Genomic DNA, 22,257 nt, shown 5'->3' with positions numbered 1-22,257 from the left:
CTGACTTGAGTGCCATAGTGGTACTAGGCTTTAGCACTGGACTAAGACAAACTAGCCTCCAATTACGACACATCTCTGAAAATTTTACACCTTCCCCTTTGTTGACCAGGTAGGAAGATCCATCTGAGTGGCCATGTTTGTAAAATAGGGATGGAATGAAGTTCAGCTGCCTTACTGGACAATGTCACTTTGAGTCAGACATACAAAACATATTGGCATCTAAATGAGCTGAGCAGAGTCACTGCGTGCTCGCAGACTCATTCTGACAAGTGAGCCTTTCGATCAGAGCAAGATAGTGGGCACTATGCAGGCTTGAAAAAAAAAACTTCTGGGGACAGTCAAACTCTGCCTGAAGGATATGACACGACAGCGCTAATGTATCCATTCCACGGCCTTCACATATCACTTCGCAGACACAGACACTGTTCTTTCTTTCACAATCACATAATGCTTCACCCACTCGTAAGAGTACAATTCAACAGTACTCCTTCTTTGTCGCCTAGGCTCTGCCTGCATGCCTTTATATGCGGAATCAGCCATTCTCTACTTTGCATTCAGAGATTGCAGGGAATTCTCGTACCACTCCTCTCACTGTGGTGCAGCGATTAAGGGGAGACCCTGGTCTTGAAAAAAAAAATTTATTAATGAAGTCACAGTTATGAAATTTTCAGGCCACATGTATTTTTGTGCGCTGATTCTAGATATGTCATTTAATTTCGTGTAAAACAATTCCTTGAGCACTTGTGCAATTTTTATGCTAGCATTTTGGGAAAAGTTTTGTAGAAAATTTGCTGCAGGAAACCCGCTGAAGTGTATGCCAATGGGTTCTCTTGACACCAAGGAATGCAATAAGGGTAAAATTGTCATCCTGGCTATCATAGAACTTGAGTTATAGAGTTTTGAAGTTGTCGCTTCAGAAATGAGAAGGAAAGTATGTATTAAGGATAGTTGCCAGGCCATTTGGTACATGATGCGACAGGAGGATATCTCCTCGCCTTCCTTTGGTTGTTTTTTGTTTTCCTTTCCGGTATTTATTGCGAGCAATGCAATAAACCATGCAGTTGTAAGTTCAGCGCTGTGTGTGTGCGTGTCTTCTTTCTTCGTCCCGTGTAAGCGCGCTGTTTTACGGTGTGAAAGTATGTATTCCTGTTTCTGAAGTGGCAGCTTCAGTACCCATTACTCAAGTTCTATGAGAGCCAGGATGATAATTTCACCCTTATTGTACTCCTTGGTGTCAAGAGAACCCAATGGCATACATTTCAGCGAGTTTCCTGCAGCAAATTTTCTCCAAAATTCTCCGCAAAATACTTGCATAAAATGTGCACAAGTGGTCAAGGAATTGTTTTACATGAAATTAGCTGACACATCTAGAATCAGCGCACAAAAATACTCATGCCCTGAAAATTTCATAACTGTGACTAGATTAATAAAATTTTCTTTTCAAGACCAGGCTCCCCCCTTAAGCAATGCGCCACTGCCCCACTAGGTGGCTGGTCACCGGCAGAGCTTGCGAGACCAACGTTCCTCTCATGACCAATCATTAATTTAACTGCCACCTCCCACAGTGGGCAGTTTCCTCACTATCTGGTGGACAGGTTGTCACCAGCCATGGTGGGCAGGCTGTGATGATGTCACAACGTCACGTGAGCTATGTATGCAGCAGGTGGAACACTGGCTCTTCTTGACACTCTGACAACACTGGGGTCGCTGCTGAACAGGACCCTTAGCGCTCTCACGTTAAAATATGTTGACACAGTAGCCGCTGTACTGCCACCAGAGTACGGCAGTAGTGCCTTTCATTGAAGGACTCCTCAGAAACAGACTCCTCTGAAGAGCCAGTAAGGGAACGAGAGACTTATTTATATGGAAAGGCAGGGAGTGTCAGCCATAGTGATGGTTCTCTGACCTACTCTCTGCGCTGGGGAGAGGAAGAGGGGAAGAGAAAGCAGTACGACGCAGACAGAACAGAGGGGGCAAATATGTGCTAACACATCATCGATGTACAATCTTTGCCAAAAGTAACCAGGCTGCATGGTTTGCTTCTCATTCGTATACAGTCAAACCCGAATATAACGAACTCAGATAGAGCGAGTTATTCCTTATAACGAACACTCGAAGTTGTGATATCGTTATCCATATGAAATGTATTTTTTATAACGAATTACACATTGGATACAGCGAACTCTCAGCGCGCGCGATCGCTCACCAAACGCCCGCCAACGCGCCTTTGTGCCCGCATCCAGTATCTCTAGGCAGCCATTTCCGGGCCGCAATCGGTGCCGCAATCGGTGCCGCAATCGCCGCGATCGCCGCTATCGCGTGCAATCGGTCGTCAAAGGACCGCCAACGCGGTACTGCGCCGGTTCCATGTCGCGACGCCCCGCTGCCTGCCCCCGCGCCGCGCTTTCGTGAAATGCAGGGCAATCGGCCCGGGAGGCTCTTTCTGCAGTAGCTTAGGGCTCCCTCCACTGCGCATGCGCGGCCCCGCGACGCTTTCCCGCGTCTTCTCAGCTTTCTTTGCTCGCGTTTGCAAGTCGTGCTGCTCGCTTCCAGATGTCCCTACTTTGCTGCCGACACATTCCGCCGCTACATCCTGCAAGATGACGACGAAGCAGCGGCGTGCCGTGCCGCTTTCCTACAAACTTGAGATGATTAAAGGCTGACGTTGCCGCGCACTTCAAGATTCCGAGGAGCAGGTTAAGCACCATCTTGAAAAACAAGTTGGCCATCAGAGGAAATGCGCAGGAGCACCCAAACGCTGACGGCTGTCGTCTTCGCAAGCCGGCTTACGAACTCGTGTATAACGAATTTGGTACTGAGGTTTGTTAAAGGTTCGTTAAAAGCGGGTTCGGTTATAACGAAATACTTCATATAACGAACTATTCGCGTTGAATCATGCTATTCGTTATAAACGGGTTTGACTGTAGTAGAGCCCTCACGGCTTCCCTAAAGACCAAGAAGTTCTTTTAAAGAGAAGACAGGGGTTCTCCTTACCACACAGAGATTTAGAGCTTGAGGGCTGGCATAATAGCCTTAATATACGACTGAGAAGAAGAACGTGCAGCCTGGTTACTCTTGGCAAAGACTGCACACTTATCATGGCCGTGAGCCGTGGCTGAAGAAACCTGTCTGTGCAAGTCATCGGAATAAGATTCCCTCATTACAGCCCGCAAAACGGCCTCTCCCTAGTCCCAACCTGGCACAGAGAAGAAGGGAGAGGGCACCTTGAACACGAGCAGGCAGTAGAATCCCAGGGAGAGGGCAGAGAGGGAGGTGAGGCTGTCCAGCCGCCGGAGGAGACCCAACGGGAGCCCCACGCAGGTGCCCAGCAGCAGCAGCACGGTGAGGCGCAGCCGCGGGGAGGCCTCCAGCAGGAAGAAGTCCGACGCCAGCGGAGGGGCCAGGTCCCCCATCACCACAAAGAAGGCCACGCAGCTGCCCAACAGGAAGCCCAGGATGCTGAGAAGGGGGGGAGGACCAGCCATCAACATGTCTGGCCAATCCCAGTGGACATAGACAGAAGTCCTTTTATTTTTTTACAGCGAGAGCTGTTATCAGCTCCCACATCCGCGGCGTTGGCGTAGACGTCCACAACAAGGAGAGCGAGGGTGGTAAAAGAGGAGGTCAGGGTAGGTCAGCTGCTTTGCAGTGCTACGAATATGACAATGCTTCCTTTCAATTAAATGGTATTTATTGCAGATGAAGTACAGTTCACAAAGGTAGCCCAGAATTACAAGGCGTAGTGTAAACCTTTGACAGCTTTTTTTTTTCCTTATCTTTCTCTTCCTTCCGTTCCTCAGAGCTTGTGTCCCCATTGGCCAACCTTAAGGCTCTTCTCTCTTCAGAGAGGGAAGTGGCCACGTAGCTATCCGCCCATAAAATGTACACCACTGACTGGTCTTCCTCTTCTCGGTGATCAAAGAAAAAAAATCAACAACACAAAGAAATCGAACCCAAAGGATTCGTTTTGTTTCAGAAGAATAACTGTCACTGTTCTTAAATGCAGTTCTTTTCAGAAACACAATGCACATGTCGAGTTACATACTTTGCACATGTACAATGCATATGTAGAGTTATGAACAAGCATCTGGAGCGACTGAATGGTTGCCGTTGCTTCAAAACGGTGAGCTTTTTAAGCATGTTTTCTAAGGTGCACAGGTTAAGACACTTTTCCTTTTCAATAAATGCATTCTTATCGCAGGATGGTTGTCGCCTGCCTGCAATGCACTCCCATCCTCTAGTTCATAAAACTTACTGCAGCTCTTTAGCTGCACAGCATTACAGAGGAGAAAGTAGCCCAAATACAGAGTGCAATCTGTGCACTGTGCAAGCCATAATCAGCACAATTTGAAAGAAGAGCCATGCAAGGAGAATTCAGGGATCTTTAGTGGCATGTCAAAGCCTCACTCTGCACACAAGCCCGGAGAAACCACAAGGGCTTAATGTTGTCAAGATTGCAAAAGAGGAACGAGTGTCTGTTATCAGCACACTCTACTCGTTCAGGAAAATGCATTCATGTTGTGGAACAAGATACTTCGTGGAAGAACAGAGTACCCTGGCATCAATCCTTGACCTAGAGGAGCTATTGGGGTGGTCTGAACCTGGTGGCACGAGATCACAAGATTGTGACAACTGCAGGTAACCATTACGGTGACAGGTCACAAGTTACCGGCCTCACAGGGATCTCCAAACACCAACTTAATACTAATCCGCAGATGTGGGCTAGATGACAATTTCGATTTTGGAGCACTGCATCATCACAAAGGACAGGGACATACGTAGAAGAGCACAGAAGACAATGGCTGGCGCTCAGCAAGTGTCCCGTACTCTTCTATGCGTGTCTCTGTACTTTATGCCAGTGAAATGTTCCAAAATTCAAAAAAAAGAACTTACACTGAATGCGTATTCGATAGCAGCCAAAGCATCATCCCTGCTTTTGAGGTTGGCACCAGTCTTCCACATTTTAAATACGATTGTCCCTGACCGGATGACTTTTGTCCAACACTTGACATCATAAGCTGCCGAATTTCTCGGGCCCCCCTGTCACCTGTCAGCTTTTCTTTTCCCCCTAAACTCTATCACTCAGTCCCTGTAAAGACCCATTTGATTTGCCTGCTTCCGTTTCCAAATTCTCTTAAAAGACACTCCATGTGAGGAAAGCACACAGGCTACGCTTCGTAAGGATGAACGCTGAGCGCTTCACGCTCTCTCAGCGAGGAAACAAGGGAGATTATTCAGCACTCACCCGATCTCGACAACCAGCTTGCCAGTTGGGCCAAAGGTGTGGAAGGCTGCAAAAGGAATTTGTCAGAGTCAGGGGACGACAAATGGCTTACGAATGCAAAACGCAGCTCTTGAAACTTCCTGATCCAGTCAGCCGTCACTGACAGTACTGTTAAATGGACAAAATAAACACCTTAAATAAAAATTATCTTAAAAAATATCAGCTTACACATATCAGCCCTGTTCGTTTCAGCTATACAGCTCCAAAACACAATAAATGTCTGATTGCACTCAAGGTTTAAGTTCTGTCTGCATCCGTCACCTTGTTTTCGCGCTCCTTTTGCATTGGATCATCAATAGAGACTCGCCCAAATTTTCAACCTTGTTAAGTGTCTTACACACTCTTTCAGCCCAATTAAAAGACACACTCAAATGCCAGCAAACCTCCCATTCGGAACAAAACTTTTTGCTCAGCGTAGGACCCTATTGCCTGCCTTTACTACCTGCCTTACACCTGACTGCTTTGGTGGCACGTGGCGGTTAAACTTAACTTTGCCAAATGTTTGAAGCTTAGATGTCGTCTTTCATTTAACAATAAGCGCACGCTGCTGAGGGAGCCCAAGAGGATAGAAACCACGGCCTAACTCAGTGCCTTCCTTGTACATCTTTCACCGGACCAGCCAGATGCATCGAACACCTATTAAAAAGGGAAGCGAGAATGCCAAAATTATCCTCAAAGCCCTAAGAAAACCCACTTCTGGCTTCTTGAAGGTGCACTGAAGAGGAATGTGAACTCGTCTTTTTACTGCGGGAACCCGATCTATACGTTCCGAGCATTCTTAGAAACTTTGAATTATTGCCCTGTGCAGCTGATTTCCATAATTTAAGTCGCATTAAACGCCCCAGCTCCCACCTTTTTTTTTAACTCATCGCAGACGGTGGGAGGAGCCAACCAACCTTTCAGCCAGTCCCGTGGCGGCTTGCCGCTCTGCCATTGGCAGAGTGATACGTAGCGATCGGTGAAAGCAAAGAGTGTGCGTATTTTTATTTCCATGGGCCTCATTTACGGCTATGTAACCTCTGAGTGGATATACAGGGTCTGTTCTGAAAGTAGTAGGACTGGTTTCTTCCTGGGCGAACGGGCGGACGAGAGGAGGTCTGTGCATGCAGGATCATTGAAGGGGGATATTGGGAATGCTGGGGAAAATCGGCAGTCGGCTCTCGACCATTGAAGAGAGGAGGTCGCTTGTACTGTGAACCCCTGTCGAAACGTCTCGTCACGCAGAATCGTCGAGCGTTTACTGGATCAGCGATATGCGATCAAATTTCGAGTAAATCTCGGTAAAACGGGCAAAGAGACTCACAATATGATTAAGGAGGCCTACGGTGACGCTTCCATGGGTAGATCAAGTGTTTTTTGAGTGGCACAAGCTGTTCCGAGAAGGTAAGGAAAAAGTGGAGGAAGACGACCGCTTCAGACGCCCTTCGACCAGCAAGACCAATGAAAATGTGTAGCGAGGGAAACATTTACTTAACAGTGATCGTAGAATGAGTATAAGAATGATTGCTGATGACTTAAGTATTCCTCAAACCCAAGTTTTTGGGATCATGACAGAAAACTTATCCATGAGGAAAGCGTGCGCGAAGTTGGTGCTGGGAGTGTTGTCAGAGGAGGAAAAGGCCAACCGGTAGGATCATCTTCATCATCTGAATGAGGACCTGGATTTTTTGTCCAGCACAAGGCAGCAACGCTGCCTCCGCCCCTCTACAGCCTCGACTTGGCCCCGCCAGACTTTCTTCTATTCCCGAGAATAAAATCGACGCTCGAGGGGAAACATCACGGATCGGTAGAGGTGGTTCAACAGGCCGTGACGAGGGAGCTAAACAGCATTCTGGTCCAGGCATTCCTGGAGGCGTACGAAAACTGTAAAACTCATTGGCAGCAGCGTGTAGGTGCGGAAGGGTGCTACCTTGAAAAATTGTAATCGTTTGTACTATTATCATGAATAAAATTTAGAAAAAAAAATCAGTCCTACTACTTTCAGAACAGACCATGTATTTATTCACAGAAGCCTAAAAAACAAAATAAAAGCAAAAGCGAAGCCACCTCGTGACTGCCTGAAAGGCACTCCATGTGTTAGTTGACTCCTCCTACCGTCTGTGGCGAGTTCAAAAAAAGGCGGGAGCCAGGATGTTTAATCCGATTTCAATTATGGAAATTGGCTGTACAGGACAATAATTCGAAGTTTCTAGGAACGCTCGGGACGTGTAGATTGAGTTCCTGCGGCAAAAAGACGAGTTCACATTCCTCTTCAGTGCACCGTTATGACCAACTAGAGATCCTGTTGTTCAAACTAGCAGCAACACTGCAGTCAGTTTCACATCTGTTCTGTCTTCACCATGACAAAATACTGCATGTAGTGTCACAAGTGGCTTTACCAGCATTAAAAAAAATTTAGCGGCAATCAACAGGATTGATATAGAGAAAATGTGATAGCATTTTTCCTTCACTCACATATGAATTCCAATTCTACTTGCATCAAAAGGGTGGAAATTTGGGCTGGTTGGTGCATGATCTGAGGCTAAAAACAGCGCTAACTGGGACGAAGCAGAGAGAGGGACACGACGCTGACTATCAACCAAGTTTTATTGCACGTTCACCACCAGTTAAATACCTCTCGTTCATGCAAAAAAAGAAGAAAAAAGAAGGAAAAGAGAAAGAGGGAAGGCGGGATAGACAAGAAACCACGTGGCATGAGATCATGCATTCATACACAGATAATTAATTTTGCTGGCGCGAAGTGAAATGGAAGGGATGCTGACGCTCTCTTCACCATTTTGCCGAATGTTGATGGCTTCTTCAATTTCTCTCGTCCGTTGGTCTGGGTAGGTAGATATGATTGTGGTGTTGCCAAGTTGGGGAGCACATTCATGCTCTTGGCAATGTCTTGCTTCGTCCCCGTTAGCGCTGTTTTTACTTGCATTGTGTTTCTCTCACCAATCTATTCCAATCCCGATTCTAATTGCTTCTTTTATTCATTTTTGCTCAGTCATCCTTTGTCCCACTTTTCCCTCCTTTCCCTTACAAGTGGAGAGGTGAGAAGCAGGACAGTTGGCAGGTGCAGAGGGGAATCCCCTAACCAACACCTGCCATGGCTGGCAGGTGGAGTGGAGGCTTCGGGCCCTTCTAACGCTATCGCGTTAAAACGTTCACAGGAAATTGAATCCCTGTCCAATCCCTTGCCATTAACATAAAACAGCACTGTCTACCATCTGGATTTTACATTACACTGCATGTTTAAGGTAAAGGAACAAAACAGCCCGGTGGCAGGTGCGCGCACCAAGGAACTCATAGTTTCGCCGCCTGGCTGTGATGGCCGACTTGAGCAACAGGTGGCAGGTCATGCGCGTCACCAGCCCACTGGCCAGCAGGAGTACAGAGCTCAGCACTATGCCACACTGCAGAGAGAGACAAAAAAACAAGGAAAAGCACAGCTTACACTTTTGTCAAGTTCCGTGTCCGCCACCAAAAGTGTCTCCAACATTAATTAAACTTCCATGCTTTCTGCACAGTACTGTATCAAAAACTATGGGGTCACTTTGGCAGCCTAAAGGGCACTAGGCGAAAGCCTTTGTCGCGCTACTTCGACTGCCAATGACTGTCTTATGTTTGTTACGGCTGCACCGTTTGGGAGCCATCCTCCTCCTCTAGCTGCCGCACGCTGACTGACGACGGAGCATTGCTCGACGCCACCCCTCCGACAGCTCCACCTGTCACGAAGATGATGTCACCTTTTGGCAGCTGCGCTCGTCGATGAGTCATCCCAGGCGCCGGATGTAACGCCGGACAGACGGACGGGAGTATGAGCCTTAGAGGGGCTGCGAAGCACTGCTTGTGTGGATACCGGCTATACTTTAGGTGGATTCTTTATGTCACACAGATGCTGACTTAAAAAGAATTACAGGAATCGATGCACAGGAACGGGAGTTGTTCAGTGAAGAAATTTGAAAATACAAGCAAACAAAACGCTGCTCTCAACTCAATTTTGGCGGGGCTTCCCACTCCTATTTCGCTCTCCCAATGACGGCACCTGGCGCAACCAATCAGAACAGCCTGCCAGAGCACGTCGCGGAAGTTCGCACTCCACGGTTGCCTGCTCTCTGTAACTCGTTCTTGCTGAGACTGGCAGCGTAGTTTCCATGCCAGAGCGCCCCTGGTGGTGTATTTTTATTTTACTTGCTTTGCAGGGCTTTTATCTAAGACAAACAAGTTGTTTTTGTTGATCTAATATAAAACGCAGACAGGTGACAAAATGTGTCTCTATTCATTCACACAATTTGCAGTATATTTACTGTTTGTCCAGTCATCAAGCTCGTGCCAGGTGATGTCATATCCGCTGCTAAAACCCGCCACTGTGTGGCGACACCATCAGAGCCATGAATTTGTTTTTGGGAGGACATTTAAAATATTAAAAAACGGAATATACGCGGTATTACCGACACTAACAGCACCATTATAACTCACTGTATGCGATCAACAGGCAAAACGGTCAACTAAGATTCTGTTTCTGGGCCCCTTTAATACATACAGTAGGAGACCTTTCGGCTGAGGTGAAATATGAATTTTGAGGAAAACTTCAGAATGGAGCAGCTGAAATGTAGACGCCATTGCTCTCTGAATGAGGCAGTCGGCTTAAAAGGTGGCACAACACATGAGATTGCGGAGGCATTGTGGAATGTCGGTAATTACGCAAAAGAAACACCAGAAATAGAACGAGAGGACACGTGAGCACCTGTGTGCATGTTTCGCTTTCCTGTACTGCCTTTCGCAGTGTTGCCAATGTGCCAGAGCACTACCAATTCACCAGACTGTCTACTGCCGCAATTCCGAGTGTTCTGAAAACGCAGTGGCGGTGCAATCAACCGAATGTTTCTGTTCTCAAAAATTCCACATGGTTGAGTTCATCACAGTACACGTCATGACTGGTCTGGAGGAGACAAACTTGTATATTTTCTGAGAGTGTGTCGTATTTAAAAGGCACCTAAATTGGTTCACACCGAGGGCGAGAAAGTCGAAATACCGGTAGATATTGAATTGCACATCAACCTCCCGAAAAAATTTTCGTTCTAGAAGAAGTAGCACCACAAATATTGGTGACTAGAAGCGACTCTCTTCCCTTTCTCTCTCAACTAATGCACTGCAGCTTGCCATAGAAAAAAAAAATATACAGGCTGGACTACACTCCAGCTATGAACGCACCACCTGGCTCATTTTCTTCCTTTTTTTTTTGCTGACTTCACTGCCACGGCACGACAGTAGAAGGGAGACTGAACAGGACAAACACACAGCCATCAACCGCTGACCATGCCCTCCAGTTCCTTGTTTAGAAACATTACAGCATGTTTTGGCAAGCCAATCACAGCCCCTCGTGATCGATGTCAAGCAGGCCACACAACATACCACAGCATTATCCGCATGACAGACCAGCACCAGACGCTGCTGCTGAACACGAGAATGAGAACTTCTAACAATTATTTTCATACATTATCGGCTCACTTTCGAGGACTTGTACGTGGCATGAGTGCTCACTTACTTTACCTAATGCGGGCACTTTTGGTCCCAATTCAAGGTAGCTTTATGGACCCTGTAATAATGAAATTCCAGAAAATTTGAACGCCAACTTTCAAACCTGAATAGTATAGTGAAACTCCATCATGTCGGAAAACTTCCAGTGGCACTCTGAGAATGAATACCCTTTATTAGTTTCACTCCCGGCCAGATCGGTGCCATTTTGAGGGAACCACAATGCAAAAACACCGTGTGTCAATCGCCTGGTGTATGCGAATAGGTCATAAAGGACAACCACACCCAACTTTCACTCTTTCAAAATTGGTTCTATGCCGCTTTCTGGCAGTGTCGGTGCTTCCCCAGCAAAAAAAGATGCATTTAATTTTGAAAAAATAAACTAGATTTTTAAAATCTTCCCGCCACTCGATTCAAACTCTAGACGTCAGGACACAAATGGACGCCAAGATCACTGACCGGAATCGCACGATGGTGCACGCTAGCTTAAGGGAAATCCACACAGCATGTCTTGATGCATGGTAGCAAAAACAGCTGGGTATGGCAACACCTGTTTGCATTTTCTAGCCTCTTTAGCTTAAAAAAGCCTCCATTTTCAGTGAAAGTAGCATCTGTGCCATTAGAACACGGCCACCTCTTGATACAGGCCAACTGGTGCCCCTTTAACCCCCTAACCGGCTATTTTTCACGTACTTTGTATTTTTTTTTTTCCTGCCGGAAATTGCTGAACGCTTCACGTAAAGCATAAAAACACCACACAAAATTTTCAGCAGGATAAAGACCAGCAGTTTTTCAGAACCTGTACTACCATCTGTTGTCTGAACAAAAAACTGTGTTGGACGAGCCCTACTTGCTCTAAGTCGGACACAATGCCACCAAACACATGATGACCTGGCCTCGTCATAAGCCAAAAATGACCATTGGCTTGTGACGAGCGTGGCTTGTCAATGTACATTAGGGGGAGTTAAAGAACCCTGCATGGTCAAAATCAATCTGCAGGCTTTAAATATGGCTTACCTCTGATCTGCAGGCTTTAAATATGGCTTACCTCTGATCTGCAGGCTTTAAATATGGCTTACCTCTGATGACCCAAAAGACGCGGGTTTGATCCCGGCCGCGGCAGTCGAATTTCAAAGAAGGCGAAATTCTAAAGGCCTTAATACTGTGCGATGTCAGTGTGCATGTGTTAAAGAACCCCAGGTGGTCGAAATTTCCGGAGCCCTTCACTACGGCGTCTCTCATAGCCTGAGTCGCTTTGGAAAGTTAAAAAAAAAAAACTACAGCTTACCCCACAGCCTAGGCGTGCGTAGCTTTGACACAGGAAAGAATTTAAAAAGAGACAACTGACGGCAAAAAAGAGACTGGAGGGACCGAGAATGGCACAGTGGGAAGCCACCAGTTGGACGGATGAATGCACTTGCCTTCTCGAAGCAGTAGGGCATGGCAAGGATGCTGACCCCGATGATGCTGTTGCCCAGGTTGATTGTGTTCTTCAGGGATGAAGACCACACCATGTCGGCGGCCGTCATCCACCCGCGCAATCGGGCTGCAGAACCAGGCAGAAAAGAAAAGAACAGGGTGCGCTCTGCTAAACGAGCCATCAACATACAATGCAGCAGCTGAATGCAGTGCAAAGAAAGGGGCAAGAAGACAAGCCATGGGAAGGTCTTTTTAGTGCACAAGCACTTATAGGGGACATTCCCCACATTTAGCCTTGTGTGTTTGCCTGAAGCCAGTTTTGTGGCAGCCTGCCCACCAGGTCAGACAGCAGCTCATTTAATTGTGACAGGTTGCTTGGGAAGAGCAACCTGGATTGCACCCCAACCCAAGGAACCCAAGTCCCACCAATGGCAGCGACGCATCACTTGACAACTGCAACACTGCACCAGCAAGTGGCACAAAGACTCCCAGCCAGGGCGTAGCCAGGAGGCGGAAACTGTCATGCACCGCTGACCAAAACAAATACCGGCCCGGGAAGTCATTCTGGATTTTGTCACCTACAATGTCTTTTTCAGATTAGAAAAGACATTTTGGCGCAAACATTGCTAACTCAAGTTGGACTTCGTGGCGACACCCATGCACCTAGAGTCACGCAACGCAAGCATCAGTTAGCATCATGATCAAAATTACCATGCGAAGACGAAAATTTTGAGGACATCAATAACCGATCTTGATTGACCTTGCTTATTGAAAGCCCTGCCGACGTGGCGTTTTCCAACATACACACTCGGATATTGGTTATTTCAACTTGCGGCATCATTCGTGGCTTTCGTTTGTCCTCCTCTTTCCTTTTTAGCTAACTGCTTTTACTTTTTCTTTGAACCGAAGGAATACCCTTCTGTAATTATGGGTGCAGAATAATTGTCGCCATGCAGGCAGTTAAAAAGTACGTACTTTCGTATTGATTTCTGCATTGTTCCTCTATTATTCTAACCATATGGTGCTGTCGCGACTGCAGCATGGCCCAAGTGCATATCGCGACTTCTGCTGTCATAGTTTTCTTCTTGCCTGGATTGTCGGTCTTTCCGTGTGTAAAGTTCACTATCCGTGATTGCGCAAGATGTTTATTTGCCTTGTTTGATGCATTATATAGAGTGACTTTTGCTTAGATACGTAGATTTAATGGAGACATGCGTGTATTTAACTATCTTGTTACGAGGTTTTGAGTATACATACAGTGACTTTGTTTCCACTGACACTTTATGTCCTTTATCAAGTTGTATCTTTGCATTTCTAATGCTCCATTTTATCTTTGCACCTCAAATGCATATTTTGCAGAACTCCTCGTTTATACATATGCTCGCTGTTGCGACTAAAATTTCGGTGCAATTACTCACAATATATGACCGCGCTGTAGCTGCTGCGCAGTACACTGGAACGAAGGACAGCATCGTTGAGGTTTTTTCCTGGCCGTTGCATATGTTCAAAAATGTAAAGGTTCTTGAATGACAAAGATTCATTAAAATATTTGTCCTCTACTGGCTCATTTCATGGCCTTTACGCTTTTTATACCAGCAGCATGCACTGCGTTGCTGGTTTCGGGCTGATATAGTTCTAGACTTCATGTGATATTTTCTTATCTTATTAAATACGCAAAAACATAAAAGCATTGTTATCAGTTATGTCTTCCACGATTTTCGAATACATTCTTTGATTTAGAAAAAATACATATTTCACTTGTATAGACAGTGCGTAGTATTATCTAATACACAATGGCAATGCAGTCATTATACTTGCGTTTCATCCCTCCCCAAATTCTATGAGGAGGCCGCGCTGCAACATGACCCCCCCCCCCCCCCCCCCTAAACAAAATTTCTGGCTACGCCACTGCTCCTGGCGATCTATGAACAGAGAGGATGACCGATTCCGCATATATGGACTCTAACCATTAACGCTACCTGAACAACTGCCATTCGTATCCGTGAACACTGGGTCAGAACACTGGAACCGAAGGAGAAACTGCACTGCTAGCGCACCAAATTAGCATTTGGCCTAACTACTCAAATTGACTATAATTTATTTTTAATTTATCTCAATGCACTACTGACATTCAATGCAGAAAAAAAAACAAGCCCCTCCATATAGAGACTCTTGGAAATATGTCCAGATTTCAGGGGTATTGCTACTTAACTGTTTATTCCTGATTATTATTAATGGTCTTATAGTCTTTCAGAATTACGAGCCTCTCTCTGAATATAACAGAAAAAAAAAATGACAAGTGTGCCAAGCTGTTACATGCCAACCTAACTGGCAGCAGAGTGAGATAACACTTGGACAGATGTCACTTGAACACACTTTTCAGTGAAAGGGAACTTTTACAAAGCTGCGCAATTAGACCTTTTCGGTCAAATTTCATCCCCCCCCACAACTTTTACTCCAGCCAGCATTTTGGAAAACATTAATGCATTACTTCCAGCTCTCCATGCATCATACCAGCAGATGTGCATTAATTCTTGTGCACAAAAATTCCGGACAATGCAACGTCGAAAATTCACAGCTGCAAAACTTCACAGCAACGTACCTTTCACCTGCAAAAGGGTGCCATATCTGGTTTACTTTGGCATAACTATGCAGCTGCCCTTTCAGTTGAGCAACAGCTGAGAGGGTTCATTAGTCTGGCTGCCCCACTTGTTACCTCTGCCGCCCAGTTTGCATGTGAACCAGAAAATGTGCATAAAAGCACAGACCCACTCGACAAATTTATGACGGCGGCCACCGTCGATTAAAAGTTTAGCAGGGAAGTGTTGCATTTCTACTAGACATTCAAGTACACAGCACATGCACAGAACTCTCAAAGTTTGTAATTAATCCCTTTAGGGCCCGCCGTGGTGGCTCAGTGGTCACGGTGCTTGGCTGCTGACCCGTAAGACGAGGGTTCGATCCCGGCTGCGGCGGTCGAATTTCAATGGAGGTGAAATTCTAGAGGCCCGTGCACTGTGCGATGTCAGTGCACGTTAAAGAACCCCAGGTGGTCGAAATCTTCGGAGCCCTTCACTACGACGTTCCTCATAGCCTCAGTCGGTTTGGGACGTTTAACCCCAATAAACCTTATCCTTCTAGGAATCATTTCAATGTTTGATATTTACTTAGTGTCATTAAACTGCAAGGCTGGACACTCAATTCAATTCAGTGAACTTGCTCTCAAGCAAATCCGGAAGTTCGTCGAAATGGCTCTAAGCTGTACACAGCAAACAACCTGAAAATCTTTACGGTTAATTTTACTCCTTACGATAGGAAACATTTGCCTTCCGATCACCTACTCCGATTTTCACACAAGCCGCCTCACGTTTTGAGACCAATTTTGAGATTACTTATTGTACTTTGCACCAGCAGAGACATCTCACCGGTTTAAGGTGGGGGTCCCCGAACTTGTGGCCACTGGCCATTTTTCACAACGTTCGTGCGATCACTATAGTCCTCTAGTTTGGGGTATAAAAACAAGTTTTAGCTCATTGCAATAATAAATGTGTTTACATTTCATCAGTATACATTGTTAATAGCAATAATTGTTGGTGCGTTCCGTTTCCGTGATGTCGGTTAACACTGAACAACGAAAACTAAACTACTATATGCAGCTCAAAGAAATTTTGCACACTTAATGAAATATGCACATGCTACATGTGCATATTTTGAAATTATTGCCAAATAGGAATGTGTTTCATCAATTACATGAGACGCTATTAAGCCCCTAACATGCCTCAATTTTATCATTTTGGATCGTTTTTACAGCGGCGGTTATAACCATCCACTGGAGTCAAAAACCACTACGTACGTACAAAGATTAACATTTTATGTAAATCTTGCTAAAGCACTTTTCGGTGCAGCAGTTTTACCGAAAAACTGCATGGAAGCAGGCAAGTCGTACGTAAGTATTGTTTTATGCACTACGTTTTTTCCCCCACTGTACTGGTACCAAAAAGTGATTCCTATTAACAAAGCACACCAGTGAAATGTAAATGAATTTATCTTTCTCATGAGCCAAAACTTGTTTTTCTAGCATAAATGAAAGGACTATAGCTAGCGATTGCACAAATATTGTGAAAAATGGTCAGTAGCCACGCAAGTGTGAGTGGGCCCCTGCCTTAAACCTCTCAGAGGGAACACAAAACAACATAACTTCATTGCCACCTTTACATACAGCCTGGCACAGATGTACGTTCCTCAACTGTGAGCCTGTGGCTTATAAAGTGCACCATCAAATGTCAAGCAGTGCACTCTAGATACAAAGAAACTACATGTCTTCGCTGAAGTCGAGTGACATAAGTAAACTTATGACAGCAGCTGTACATAGAAGCTTGCCATTTTTTCTGAGGATGTACTAAAGCCAGCTGTGACTGCTTTCTTGCACATGAATTTAGTATGCACATACGGTATTTTATATGCTAATTAGCAAATGGAGAAAATAACGGTTCTCAAAACAATGACGCACAATTTCTCATTAGTAATAACATTTCACTGACAAAGTTTTTCGTCTGTAATGAAATTTTATTCTGGGTTCTTAAAGAAGCATACTACTCGCGTGCTTATCTGACTAACTTTAGGGTTCCAATGTAAAAGATTTCAACCACTGTGACGATTAGTACAAGATTTTTAACACACTCACTGAGAATTAACAGCAGGTGTCTTGAAGCACTAACTGGCTTTCTCGAGGCCCCCAATGAAAATTTAGGAGGTACAATTTTGTCTTTACAGAAATAGCAAGTGGCATCTTAAAGGGTCAAAGAGACAGTGAGTAAATATATGGCTTGCTTCACAAGTCAAATGCCTGTAACTAGTATAACTAGCTCTAAACGGTAATGTCAGCAAGCGAAAAAAATAAACTGTAAGCCAAACATTGGAGCCACTTCACCTGTAACATTCCAAATCCAAACCTGGACGAAAATGAGCACTTCGCTTTTTCGTGATCCCTCTCACACTGGCATAGCATGCATGAACAGGGTACGAGCTGTGCGCATACGTAAGGGCTCATATTCAACTAGTTGTAACTGCAACTTGATAGAGACAGAAAAACAAAACAAAAAGAAGACAAACCTACGCGGACAAAGCCTCAAACTTCTGCAGCTCGGCTCAAAGTTAACTTAATATCTGCCAGTTTTGGTTTATTGGTTTATTTGGGTTTAACGTCCCAAAGCAACTCAGGCTATGAGGGCCGCCGTAGTGAAGGGCTCCGGAAATTTCGACCACCTGGGGTTCTTTAACGTGCACTGACATCGCACAGTACACGGGCCTCTACAATTTCGCTTTCATCGAAATTCGGCGCCGGGATCGAAATCTGCCAGTTTGAAAAGCATGCGAATGCATGTCAATCAACGCTGCTGAACAGTCGGAGCAGTCCAAGCTTTCCAGCTGCCGTAACGTGTCACAACGGTTACATCGGACGCGATGTTGTGCAATGACAGTATGAACGGACGGCAGTAACGTTTTTCCCGACGGACGGTCAGCGCCAGGGCTCGATCGCCAGAGGATGCGACACGTTTTGTGTACGTGGCTTGGGCACTCCTCGAAACGCACAGCATCGAAACCAAACCATCGGCGATTGCCGTCAACTGCTGCAACGGCCAACATCGAGCGAGTTGTACTACCTACCGGAACCCTTCGAAGAACCGGTACCGCAAAGCAAACCGGTACAACCGCACAGCCAGAGCGACGACTGGCAAAGACAAAGCACCCAATGAAGCGTGTCCTACGGTCATTTTACGCTGTACTCCGCCGCATATGCAGTGAGCGATACATACGTGGGTCGCGTTCTGATCCCGACGGCCGCACACTTCACGCTTCCATTGTCAACGAACGGGTCGGCGGCGGACGACGCAGTCAGTCACCGCGACAGCAGCCGCCGCGTGTCGACCACGTAGCAGTTCATCGTGCGCGCAGGGAAGCACCTCCGTGACGTTTATGACGACCGCAGAGTGGCACCGATGATCCGGGAGCGCAGCAGCAGCAACACAACAGCAGGCTCATATGGGCTCACGATGGGCTGTTTACGCGTGCAGTGCGCGGCGGTGTCGTTGCGACGTGGTGGCGCTGGATCCGCGAGCGATTAAAAAATGCGCGGCACGCTCGCTAGGCCGGCTGTTAGCACTCGTCTTTCATTTTGTAGAGTTTGCAAATAAATGCAAGCTTGGTTTAGCACTGACCGGTGTAAGCAACTAACAAGCGCAGGCAACTAACGGTGACATCGGTAATTTCACCGATGTCACCTTATTTGACCTATATGACAGTCGTTTTCGGTGTTTGTTGTACATGTTGTTCATGAGAAATTTTTGTTAATTTTGCTGTAAAGTGCCCATTATTTTATTTTCTCCCCATTGTATGCTGTATTTTGGTCTTTGCCCGTGATTTTGTGCTTTTCATTTTACACAGGTGCTGTGTCATTGTGTCATTGCCGTCATGTACCCAGTGGACATTAAAACTCCCATGGACGTACTACGGACGTTCACGACATCCGCAGGACGTCCGAAGGAGTTCCAGTGCCCACTGGGTATTTTGTTTCTGAACCCCACACTAGCCTCTGGCTATGGGTTCCGTCAGTATTTTGATGGCAAGAGTAGGAGTAAAATGAAATGAAAATGAAATTAAATGTATGGAATAACAATACAAGCCGTCAAGGATCAACAAGGATGGACTAGAGGCACGGGCAGTGGAGGTTTTGGGAACAGTGGCTTAAATCCCGGGGGACAGAGGGTTCCTGACCTCCCCCCTTTGCTTAGGGTGTTGCACGGAGGGATGGAGAGACACAGCATGCGAGCGCCCTCCCCCCTTAGACTCGACCCGGGACTGCTCAGTCGGCATCGAATGATACGAACAGCACACGCCTCTGGGGAGTCTTGGGTGCGAGGAGGTCTCTTCCCTTCCACAGAATGGCTCCGAAGAATCAGACGTTCAAAAAACAGTGCTGTCATCATTACAATCTGCCAACTATCAAAAGATTTGCCATGACTACGTGTGATTGTGTTTAATTTAATTACAAGCGTCTGCTTTTCTCGCAGTTAGTCAGCCTGGGATTGAGACAGCGCCTTCGAGGGCCGGGACCGCGCAAAGCCTCGAAGCTTTCTTCGGGGTCTTTCTTTTGTTCGGACTTGGCGATTAGCAGTGTGCGAGACAGGCGCTGATAGCTGCAACTCTCGCCTTAGCGGCATGCATAAAACTACTTCATATCAGCTGGCAATCTTTATTAAAAAAAGAAATAAGAATAACCCTGAGCAATGTCTACCGTCGTCACTTTTAGTTTCTTAAAACCACTGGTCCGATTAGAAAATGTCGAATGTTCCTTTCACCATCTCGGGCCCACGCGCCCAGGAGGCAAAAATAAAGGAACATGAAGGCTGCCACTATATAGAGAGAGAAAGCGTTGGTTCATTGCTGTACAAAGAACACAACCATTGAAATGGAATGCTTAAATGGCGCAACGCAGGCTTTAGATTCGAGGAAAGTTACAAAATATAACTTTATACTCGGCGCTAGAGGTCTGCACGGGCCGGTATCTAGACTAGGCCCGCCCCTAACGGCCGCTACTTCGATCCAGACTCCGAACCCGACCGCGGCCCGCTATCAATTTCTGACCGGCCCGGCATGGTGCTGTTTTGGTCGTGCCCATACAAGGCCCATTTGCTTTTCATGACAAAACTTCGCTCTTACAAAGAGAGAGAGAAATACATTATTAAGCAGTAAACAGACATCTATGCTGCAACTGAAAAAGTTGCAGAAGCCAAGAAGCACAACATCGGGTTCATTCCAGCGATGAGTGCACCTACTCAAGCTGGGCACGAACGAAGAAAAAAACGTGTTATAAAAAGAGCACTGCATGACATATCCTTTTCAGTGGTTCCTGACGCAATGCTTTAGGAGAGAAAGTTCTAAACACAACGGCTTTAGCGCAAGTGTTAGCTGTTCACCTCGTAAGCGCACCAGGGTGCTTAGAGCCCTAACGCACTATGAAAGCGTTGTTATGGGCTTAGCTTTACTTACATGGCGAGGAGACTTCATGCAGCAGTGAGGAATATGGAATCATATCGTTTTCGAATGAGAGAGCTCCCCTTCGAGCACAGCTGGCAGCTTTGTTAAGTCCGAACACTCTCCAGATCCCAAGAGGGGGATCCACAACCCCAATGACTATCCGCGTGGGTTACACAAAGGTTATCCGTACAGGCCAAGTGTTTCCATTAGTACGCTTTTCGTAACAGGAACGCAGGCGAAGATACCATTCTACTCAAATGGAAAGCACCCACCGTGAAACATTGCGGTACACTGGATGTGCCGCATTTAATGGTATATACAGGGTTTGTAGCTTGACGGTAATGGTCTTTCGCTAGGGGACGCCTTGGAGCCTCCTCTCGTCGACTGTCCAATTTGCGCCGCGGTGGCTCAGTGGTTATGGTGCTCGGCTGCTGACCCGAAAGACGCGGGTTCGATCCCGGCCGCGGCAGTTGAATTTCTTTGGAGGAGAAATTCTAGAGGCCCGTGTACTGTGCGATGTCAGTGCACGAACCCCAGGTGGTCGAAATTTCCGGAGCCCTCCACTACGGCGTCTCTCATAGCCTTAGTCGATTTGAGACGTTAAACCCCATAAAACCAAACCAAACCTTATCTGTATCACCACGGTCAGCCAGGCTTCTGCTGACGGCGGCGGCTTTGTCTGTACCCACACCTGGGACTTGTTAGATTTAAAGGGGGCGCTGTGTACCTCTCTGAAATTTGCGTGGATTCACGCCACTGTTTGGGAGAACTGCAGAATGGATTCAGACGCAGAATGTAGATTACAAGACAACTTGTTTGCACTCATCCATTGCATCGAAACTGCTGCAAGCGAAGAACTACCACTGTTGATGTCGTTTAGAGACATCAATTAAACGGAGTTACGACAATGTAAACCGCACCCTGTTATGGAAAATTTTGGGAAAAGACTGTGTGGGTTGTGAAACAATGCGTTTATTAAAAGGAGTTTACAAGGAGAACAACGTAGCTATGAATTGGCAGGAAATGGAAGGTGCAGAAAGAGTTGCGGTTAAAAAGGGACCTATAGGCAAGGATGTCCTTTATCGGAGCTCCAATTTACGCTCGACTTCAGGGAGATTAAACGGAAGATAGAAACGAGCGGATTACAGTTTACTGTGTCGTGGCGGCGAAGGGGCCAAGTGGAGACAAGTCACTTGCCGTTATTGATATATGTATACCGATGACATCGTTCTTCTATCAGACGGCACGAGAGGCCTTCAAGAACTAATTGGCAGACATTCGCGGAAAAGAGAGGGACACTGCAGGACTGAGATTTAGCGCCGAAAAATCAGGAGTCACGGTTTATAATGATTCGCCTGGTACGATGACGGCACAAAACTTAGTACCTATAGTTAAGGCGCGCAAGCATATAGAGTTAATATACTGACAGTATTCTAGAACTGTACCCCTGCGTACATATATCTTGGTATATCGATAAATGATGGCAGAGACTACATGCGAAACCAAAGGAAGAAAAGTATAAAGAATGCAAAAAAGAAACGCAGCTGTCGTGAAGAATCGCGCGCTGGGGGGAAATAACAAATATGAAGTCATTTGGGGAATCCGGAAAGGTGCAATGGTACCGGGCTTCACGTTTGTAAACGCTGTGGTGTGCAATTGGGATCTGCAAAAGAATTCAGCACTTGAAATAAAGCAGAGGACGATCTGTACAGTTTTGCATCGGGGGCACATAGGAACACTACTGATGAAGCAGTTTGGGGTAATATGGGGTGGTCAACATTCCAGTCGCGTGAGGCAAAAAGTAAGGTGCGGTAGGAAGAACAGTTGAGGCATATGAACGGAAACGATCGGTGGCAAAAATTTTCAGGTGCTTACACCGAAGCAGTATACCAATACTAGGCGAAAAACAGATCAAAGATAAATAAACCTTGAAACAGAAAGTGCATGCGACCCTAAAAAGATACCCACTCTACAGGAAGGCTAAATCTAAGGTT

The 22,257-nt window shown here is 46.1% G+C and overlaps 1 pseudogene across 1 annotated transcript in view; it reads right to left on the bottom strand.

Annotated features, from left to right (window-relative positions):
* LOC149347327 (uncharacterized) overlaps positions 1-18,302 on the bottom strand; it is a 44,674-nt pseudogene extending 26,372 nt beyond the window's left edge. The window contains exons 1-5 of the transcript XR_016292517.1: positions 18,043-18,302; positions 12,229-12,353; positions 8,565-8,682; positions 5,246-5,291; positions 3,225-3,459 (exon numbers count right to left, since the gene is read on the bottom strand). The product of XR_016292517.1 is annotated as an uncharacterized LOC149347327 (transcript). The remainder of the gene's footprint in view (positions 1-3,224; positions 3,460-5,245; positions 5,292-8,564; positions 8,683-12,228; positions 12,354-18,042) is intronic.
* Positions 18,303-22,257: the final 3,955 nt, after the last annotated feature.

The sequence above is a fragment of the Amblyomma mixtum genome, chromosome 4 (assembly GCF_055824585.1).
Source record: "Amblyomma mixtum isolate Tamu chromosome 4, ASM5582458v1, whole genome shotgun sequence".
Lineage (NCBI taxonomy): Eukaryota > Metazoa > Arthropoda > Arachnida > Ixodida > Ixodidae > Amblyomma > Amblyomma mixtum.
Note: the sequence above shows the minus strand (reverse complement) of the source record. Positions and strands in the feature narration are given on the sequence as shown.